At 45.3% G+C, this 8691-nt stretch overlaps 1 protein-coding gene across 1 annotated transcript in view; it reads left to right on the top strand.

Annotated features, from left to right (window-relative positions):
• The first annotated feature begins 396 nt into the window (after positions 1–396).
• The window catches only part of ARHGAP32 (Rho GTPase activating protein 32), a 165559-nt gene continuing 157264 nt past the window's right edge, over positions 397–8691 (top strand). Inside the window, exon 1 of the mRNA XM_087706354.1 lies at positions 397–599. The gene's annotated coding sequence lies outside the window, so the exon portion shown is untranslated. The remainder of the gene's footprint in view (positions 600–8691) is intronic.

The following is an 8691-nucleotide window of genomic DNA, read 5'->3' as shown; positions in this document are numbered from 1 at the left end:
CATTCCCTCCTTTATCCCTCCCCCTCCCTTTTATCCCTCTCCCTCCTGCCCTCCCTTTTCTTCCTCTCCCCTCTTTCCCCCTCTACCTGCTCCTCCCTTCCTCTCCCCCCAATTCTCCGACCCCCCCCCCCGAAGCAGCGCCGCGCGTTGGAACGTGAGGAGGCGGGGCTCCGGAAGCGCGCGGCCCCGCCTCCCCCTGGCCCCCTCAGCCCGCCGCCGCCGCGAGAGGGGGCGTGGCCTGCGCGCGCCTGCGCTTTGGCCATCGCCCGCCACCGTTGCCTCGTTGCGGCTCCTTCTCCTCCTCTGAGGCGAAGGTGGCGGACGGGCCCCGCGGCGCTGAGGGCTTCTGGCCAGCGAAGATCCCTGGCCGTTTGCTTCTTTCCTTCCTCCTCCTCCTCCTCCTCCTCGGCCTTCCCCTGCGGCTTGTCTCGGTCGGGCGCCCCTGCCTTCCCTTCGCCTCGGAGCCTCGAGCCGGGATGCGCCCCGCCGCCGCGCGCTGCCTGGAGGCGGCCCCGGCGAGGAGGCGGCGCGGGTGAAGCGGCCCCGGAGCGGCGGTGGCGGTGGAGGCAGGGGAGCAGCGTCCCTCGACCCCGGCGGAGGTAAGCGGCCAGGGGGCGCACTTCGGTGCCCGTTTCCATGCGGCAGCCCCGCTGCTCTCTCCCCTGAAGGTCGGGCTGGCTGGCTGGCTGGTGGTGGTGGTGGTGGGGACTGTAGGGGAGGATGGGCATTGTAGTCCGGGAGAGGGTGGCTGCCCGTGGGAAAACACCCCCAAATCTCTGACCCCCTCCCTCGAGCTTTAGCATGCCCTCCCAAGCCTGGCTTGGCTTCACCCCCTCCTTTTGGGGGGGGGGCTGTAGGGGAGGATGGGCGGGGGAGGGGTGGCCCCGTGGGAAAACACCTCCCCCCCCCGCAAATCCCCGGGACCGCTTGAGCCTTAGCAGGACCCCCAAGTCTGGCTCTTCTTCACCTCCCCCTTTTTTTAAAAAAAATGCTTTAGGACTTTCTGGAGAGGGGGGTGGGCTGGCGTTGCGGGGGGGGGAGGAGGAGTGAGGAGAGAGAGACCCCCAAACCGATTCCTTAACGGTTGGGTCTTGTCAGGCGGGGGTTCCTGCAAGGCAGCTGGTTAAAAGCATGCTTTTCACCCAGCCATTGTGTGTGTGTGTATGTGTGTATTTGTGCATGGCTGGGGGGGGGGGGTGGGAGAAAGGGGGGGAGGCAGGGGCTACATTTCTTGATCCGCAGCTGCCTTTTCCAGAGCTTTTCATCTGAGAGACCCTTTCCCCATCCTTGACAATGAGCCATGGAGACGCCCCCAGCCCCCCCAAAAGCGCTTTTGGGTCGAGGTGGGTTGCCTCTCATCAGGGATGGTGGGAGCCTTATTGGAGCATGAAGCTGGGTCTTGTGGCTTGATATTTTGCCAACGTTTCTTTGACTTTGTGGAGGGTCTCGGGGATCCCCAGGGGACCCCACACCACCGTGCACAGATCTGCAGCTTAGAAATGCCAGGTTAGGAGGGGGGGGGGGAAGAGAAGGTTGAAGCTGGGCCTTGGGCTCAAAAGCTGCAGTGGGATTGCTTTCCCTCTTAGGGTGCACAGGATTGAATAGGATTTATGGGATACTCTTTATTCTTTCCCCTTTGAGGTTGTCCCCTCCCCCCCCTTTATAAGATGGGGGTGGTACTGCTCAGTAACAACCTTTTTGCAAAGGTAGGCTGGCCGATCTCTCTGCAGGGTTTTCCTTGAGTCAGGGGTTGCGATGCATGGCGAGTTTCTTTAATCAAGCAGGCAAGGCTTTGGCTGGGATGCTGCTACCTGGGTGATGGGGGAGATGGTTGCCTACAGCTTGGACCACGGAAATAACAAAAGGCTCATGCGGCACCTCAGAGATTTATCATGACGTAGGTTTCTTGCGGATGACACTCTACTTCATCGGACACATGGGCTGTTGTCGTGACGGAATTGCGTGCATGAAAACCATGGCTCAGAGCCGTGTTGCATAGTAATGCTCGCCTTGTTCTGTGAGGGGCCAAGGACTTATGGCTTTGAAGGGCTCTTTCAGGATCTGAGTCCTTTGTGACTTTCCCTTGAATGAGCTTTGGCACATAAAACCTTAAGAGAGACTTCCAGTACCACACAAGGTTTAATAAACATGTTGGTTTATTGAATGTTTCTGTGATTGTGTGGAAAATAAAAGACTTCCATGGAGCTGGGCAATCTTGTCTGGTGACGAGGATTACTTTCAGTTAAGTTTGAATCCGATATTGCAGTTTTAAAGGCTGCCTTGGGAGTACAGCTATTCAAATATCTCCCTTTTGCTAAATTGTGTTCAGTTAGGATTTGGCTGCACGTTTCCTCAAGTTCCTTGACATTTAGATCTCAACCATTCTATAATCCAGCTTTTAAACATAGATGCTGGAAATCCATTGATTAAAAATGACCCAATAGTTGATTTCCCACACTAGCAGCAATTAAACTAGATGATCATCTGGTCTAATCCAACGTCATAGTTTTCTGACTTACCTCTTTAGAACCTTAACATTAATTATATTGAAGTTGCATGCTTGGACCCTTTCTCCATTCTTTCTCTTTCACATTGGTGGTTGTTTCCCCCCCCCCCCTCCTTCTTTGAAGGAAGGATGTCTCTGATGACTTTCCCTAAGGTCTAAATGCAAAAATCTGGTCCAGCAAAAGATATTTTTCCAGAAGGTGTCATGATGAGACAGATAAGGATGTCACCTTGTGAAGGTGTGGCCAGGGGTTAATTCTTATTCAGCTAGGTTCCACAGAAATTTGGGGCTTGGGAAAGCACAAGGAGATTGGTTGTATACCTTTAGGTGAAAGTAACTTCCCTGTTTTTTTGAGAATCTATTTCTCTGGGGGTGGGTGGGTGGAGAATGATGTCACTGCTAAGGCAGTGACACTTGAAAGTCTTGTTGGAATAGTCATGAGTGCCTTTATGATCCTTGGAGTTCTTCAGGCCCTAAAATAAGGACATTGCTTTACAATCAAAGGACATCTACTCAGTACTATGCGGTAATAATTCTAAGAGATTCTTGAGAAGTGCCGCTAAGAAAGTTGATGTAAGACTCTGCAGGCAAGTGCTGAATGATTGAAAGAGAAAGGTATTCCAGAATGTGCTAGTGCAGCCATAAAACATAATTGTGGCTTCTATCGTGATAGGGAGAAATTCCTTCATAAGCAATTGTGTCCTTCATGAGTGCTGCAATGAACAGAGGCTAACAAAGAACCTGTGCCATTTCCTGAATCTGCTGTTCATTCTAATTATGTGCAATGAATGCAGTGTCTTGAACGATGCTTTTTAATCTTTTCTGTTCAAGAAGCTTTGCATAAAAAAAGTTCTTAGGCTTCCAGTGTAAGCATTGCAAATAGTCTGTTTTGTTGATGGATAAATAGAATGTTTCCATTGCTTTATTTTTTGTTGTTTTCTAAAAATGTTTAATGTACAGGGTTCCATTTGAAACTTTTGTTGCTTTCTTTTTGTTGCTGGGGGAAGAGAGTGAAACAAGGTTTTTAAGTACTTTGTTGCTCATTTAATCCTCTTAGCATCACATGAAATAAATATATTGAATGACGATGACAATAAGATGTGTATAGTTACAATCTATAGAAAGTATGCTAGTATTGTGTAGTGGTTTGTGAAAGGGGAGCTTTTCATTTTCCTGATAAATAACAGCTAAAAGATTGTGAAAGGATGCATACAAATAGATTTTGAACTAAATATATAGAGCATAAATGGAATTCTTGTATGTTTGGGCATCTTATTACCATCTGGAAATAACATCATTCAAAGTTGAGAATTTTGAATGGACAGGAATATCTACCTTAAAACCCCATTCTGTATATATTTGTACATGTTCAAATACATTTACAAATACAGCCTCATTAGGACTATCACTAATAATACCATTGATGGTTCAGGCAACCACATTTTAATTGGGAGACTCTTTAACTGGGTCTGTATTTGCAGAGATATAATAGTTTACTGCAGTTTTATGGCTAAACCCTTCATGCAATTCTTTTTTTTATCAAAGCAATTATGTTGATAGGCAATATATTTTATTTGCTAATACTTCAGTGCTGCAGATCATTTATGTGAATGAACTGTGCCATTTTTATTGATTGTGAAAAAGCAAAAAAGGGATGATCTGGATTTCTGTTTGGAAGATTTCTGGTCAGTCGATATGACCTTCAATAGCAATAGCACTTAGACTTATATACGGCCTCATAGTGCTTTACAGCACTCTCTAAACAGTTTACAGAGTTAGCACCCAACAATCTGGGTCCTCATTTTACCAATCTCGGAAGGATGGAATTAAAGGACTGTAAGTCTTTCTTTTTTTAAAAAAATATTATAATGCTTTGCTAAGAAGTAAAATTATAATTGAAGCTGCTTGCAGAATGGGATAAGTTCCTTGATATATTTATACATATACAACCTTTTGAAAGAAGGCTGACTCATTTGGGAAGAAGAAACACACCTTCTGCTTGCAGAGGTTGCTGTAGGTGGATTTAGATGAAGCTCAAGTCACTTTGTAGGTCATAGTTACTTCAGGATCACAGATAGTTCTAAAGGATACACAAACTTTCTCTGCTTGACAGAATGTGAGCCTAATTGTAAGCAATAATGTGATCTGTTTGGCTTTGTCTCAGCATGTCACGAACCACAATACTGTGGTTCGTAAATTACGATTTTGAGTCATAGCATAATATGCTAACCTAGCCCAGTTGTGGTTTTTACATTATAGCAAGCCAGGTAAGCTTTGCACAAAGCACGATCCTGATCATAGTGATCCCTGCAAGAGGAAGATATGAAGGTATTTTGCTTGCTTTACTCTTCCCAGGTGAATCATTTGGGAAAGGGGAAGAGAGAGGGATGATTCTCACAATGGTTTGTAGCATCTTTGTCTCCTTTGCTGCTGGAAACCGGATCTGAAGTTGTATGTCGGTGGCACACCACGCACAAGGGTGGTGTTGTCACAAATATTTTATATCATAATCCTGTTTGTTCCACATTTTTTCTTACACAAAATGTGTCGAAACAGTGAGTAGATCCCCTAGCACATGTTTTGTTAGGCCTCTGTAGTCTTGGAGGTAAATAGGGAATAATTGTTGCCCGCAGTCTCATACCTTTCATAGATTTTTCCCTCGAGGCAGACTCACAAGCTTTTGTGCCAACTAGCAACCAGTCTCAAATGCCCCTTTCTTGGGCAAGAAAATAAAGAGGGTGTTGGCTAGCTAATTGGCTGCAGCCAAGTTTAGAGGAAGCAGATTTTGTAGCCCTATCTTATGCTGGCCTTGGGCCATGGTGCAGCATGGAAAAAGTCTTGACTGCTCCAATGCCCTTTTCCGGAAGATAAACAAAGATCCCATTGAGAACTCTGCATATTTTGTTGGAATCACTGAGATTGGAAAAGAGGAAAAGAGGGTTTTTCACGATTTCCATTGCTACTCCAAGTTCATTACCAGGGAAAGGTGCATCCGTTTTGATTCAAAAGATATACATTAAAACATTAAATTTTGCACATGAGGGCAGATACAGGGAACTGTCCACCAGGGATCTGACATGCTGGTAACTCTTGGTTTCTTGAAATGATGATAGGGGTGGATGATTGTAAGTAAACAAAGGATAAATCCTAACAGGCAGCCAGTTGGGTCTAGTGGTGAAGGCACCAGTCTAGAAACTAGGAGACACTGCGTTCTAGTCCTGCCTTAGGCGTGAAGTCTGCTTGTGACCTTGGTGGGCCGGTCATTATTTGTCATCCCAAACTACTACTGAATAATGTAGCCAAGAAAAGTGCAGGAGTTTCCCCAGGCAGTCTACAGGAGGTAACACTGATCTGAAGGCATTCGCTCACACACACACACATACACAAGCCCTAGATACAGGGACACCACTTTAATTAAAAAAAAAGGTGGTCTCCCTTCATCTAGGAATTGAGAAGATAAACTATTGTAATCAAGGTTCTCAGTTGAGTCTGTTACCAAGAGCACAGGTCAGCTTTGGCAAGGAATGCTAACCATCTAAATCATTTATAGCTGAAATAACTTTCTGCCAGCAATTAAACTAGCTACAAAGCCCCAGTATCAAGGTCATATTTTGACCATGGAAGATTACAGGTAATCCTCGGTTTAGGATGGGTAATTGGGACAGGAATTGCTGTAACTAAGCAACGCAGCTATAGTGGGATGTCAAGTGATTGTGCATCAATTCTGATGGATCCAGTTGCCACCGTTAAGTGAATCGCTGCACGTTGTTAAGCATGAAAAAAAAAAGGTGGCCACCATTTGCAACCTCCTGCCAGCTTCATCATGGACTTCGTTCGATTGAAGCCAGCAAGGACCGCATGAGTGGGTATGCTGCAGCAGCCAGAACTCTGAAGATTGGTTGTAAGTACCACACATTCAGTGCCATCATAAGTTAAGTAGCTAGTTAAGGAAAACTATCTGTACCGGATGATTTTGGACCAATAATTCCCTCTTATCCCAAACCAAGAAGCCAAACATGGCAGTTTTTGTAAATCATTACCATGTTTCCCTGAAAATACGACCTGTCCTGAAACTAAGGCCTTGCCATATTTTTCTGGTGGGCAAAAATATAAGCCCTCCCCCGCAAATAACAACCCCCCCCCCACCTCCAGCCAGGCAGAGTGCCACTCACCAACCTAGCAGTATCCCGAAGGTGCCAAGCTGCGGGAAGGGGGGGCAAATGTACTATGCCCAGCTCTTTGGAAGCCCGCTCGCAAGAGAGCAACCGCCCAGCACCCCCCCCCCTTCAGCTGGGCACAGCGCTACTCACCAATCTAGGGTATCCCGAAGGCGGCAAGCTGCTGAAAAAGCAATGCAGGGATGGCGGCGGCAGTGGAGTTGTTCTGGCTCTGCGGGGAGAGCTGGGGGCCAGGGCATCGTGAGGCTGGGAGGTGCGCGAGCGGAAGCAGAACAGCCGCTCGCACAGCCCCCCTCTCCAGCCATGCAGAGCGCCTTCGACTGGCATTTCAAAGGTGCCAAACCGCGAGAGCTGGGCGGCGGCGAACAGGTGCTCTCTCGGCTTGGCAATACCCCTAGGTCAGTGAAATGGGGCTGTGCCCGACTGGAAAGGAGGTTTGCCGGGTGGCTGCTCCTGAGTGTGGTTGCTTCATGGCTGCTGTGTTGCGCTGCTGTGACAGCGCAATACAGCTGTTTGCTCCTGAGGCTGTGCCTGGCTCTTTGGGAGCCTGCTTACAAGAGAGCGGCTGCCTGGCAACCCCAAAACAATGAGCCCTCCCCTGATAATAAGGCCCAAGCGATATTTTGTGTGCAAAAAGAAAATAAGACCCTGTCTTATTTTCGGGGAAACAGTATATAGTGTTGTTATTCATGGAGGAAAGGCGCAACAGAAAACTAAGGACTGAGAATAACTAAAATAATATAAAGATAGCCTTAAAAATAAAAATAAATCGGTGCAGAAGGGAGGCTAAAAGGAAATGTATGTTCTTTGCTGTTCAAGTGGTGTTTGTTCCCTGAAACTTAGAAGAGCTAATCAGTAATGATGATCCAAAGCCTGATAGAATTATGGTCTGACGGTTTTCTGGAATAATAATTAGGTTTGTATGCGGCCTGATTCTCAACAGCTCTACTTCATGTTTAGTTATTAAATAACTTTATTTCCTAACTTCCAGTAATATTTTTATGCTATTTTAAAAATTTGTTCAAAGCATTAAGACAATTTTACTCACGCTAATACGATGTAGTAAACATTTCCATTAAAGCTGAAGAACAAAATGCTTCATAAACTGCATCTGTGAATCACTTGTAGCTATGTATTAGAATTTACCTTGCAAAATACACTTTTTTACTTTGGTAAAATTGAATACAGCCAAACACTAAATCAGAGAGTCACCAATTCAGAATGCATAACTTGCAAATATCAGTCCTATTACTGCAATGTAAATGTAAGTACTTATGAAATGGCAAAATATTGTATGTAGTATTAGTGGCAATGATGTTATATACTGCATTATTATATAAAAGCCCATCCATATGGTGGATAAACTGACCCTTAAGTTTTAACAAAGATTTCATGGGAAATGTTCCACTTGTGGATAAGCCAATCTGCATTTTTCATGTTATTTTCATTAGAAATTATAGTATGCTTATCTGCGGATGGGTTTATATGCAGATGTGAATATATGCAGTAAATATGAGTACTTTAAAAAAAAAGGATTACCAGATTACCGTGTGTGTGTGTGTGTGTGTGTGTGTGTGTGTGTGTGTGTATAAACCCATCCACAAATAAGCCAAACCAGAGTTACTGGGTGCATTTTGCCATCTTAAAATTCTCAGCTTATTTCCGGGTATGTACTTAAATCAAAATTAAGAGGATTGTTCATATGTTGTTGAGATAATTTCTCATATATATTGAAGCGGTGGCATTCCCTCCCTTCCTTTCATTACCATTGCTTTACACATGCATTTTGACTCATTGTACAGCTATCTCGGTTGACAGTTATATCAAGAAAAATGATTCAGCACACATATCCAATTAGTAATCACACATTTCTCTGCTCTGTTGATAAGCATCTTTGAAATATATGAGTAATAATTCCCTGCTGTTGGAAAATGTTTTCCATGCTTTATAAATATTGTCACCTAGGTTTGCAATAAATAACATGTATGTGGCTTGTTGTTGTCTGTA

The sequence above is a fragment of the Thamnophis sirtalis genome, unplaced genomic scaffold (genome assembly GCF_051295495.1).
Source record: "Thamnophis sirtalis isolate CommonGarterSnake01/CBP01778 unplaced genomic scaffold, rThaSir2_p1.2 scaffold_2, whole genome shotgun sequence".
In the NCBI taxonomy this organism is placed as follows: domain Eukaryota; kingdom Metazoa; phylum Chordata; class Lepidosauria; order Squamata; family Natricidae; genus Thamnophis; species Thamnophis sirtalis.
This window is presented reverse-complemented; position numbering and strand designations above follow the sequence as displayed.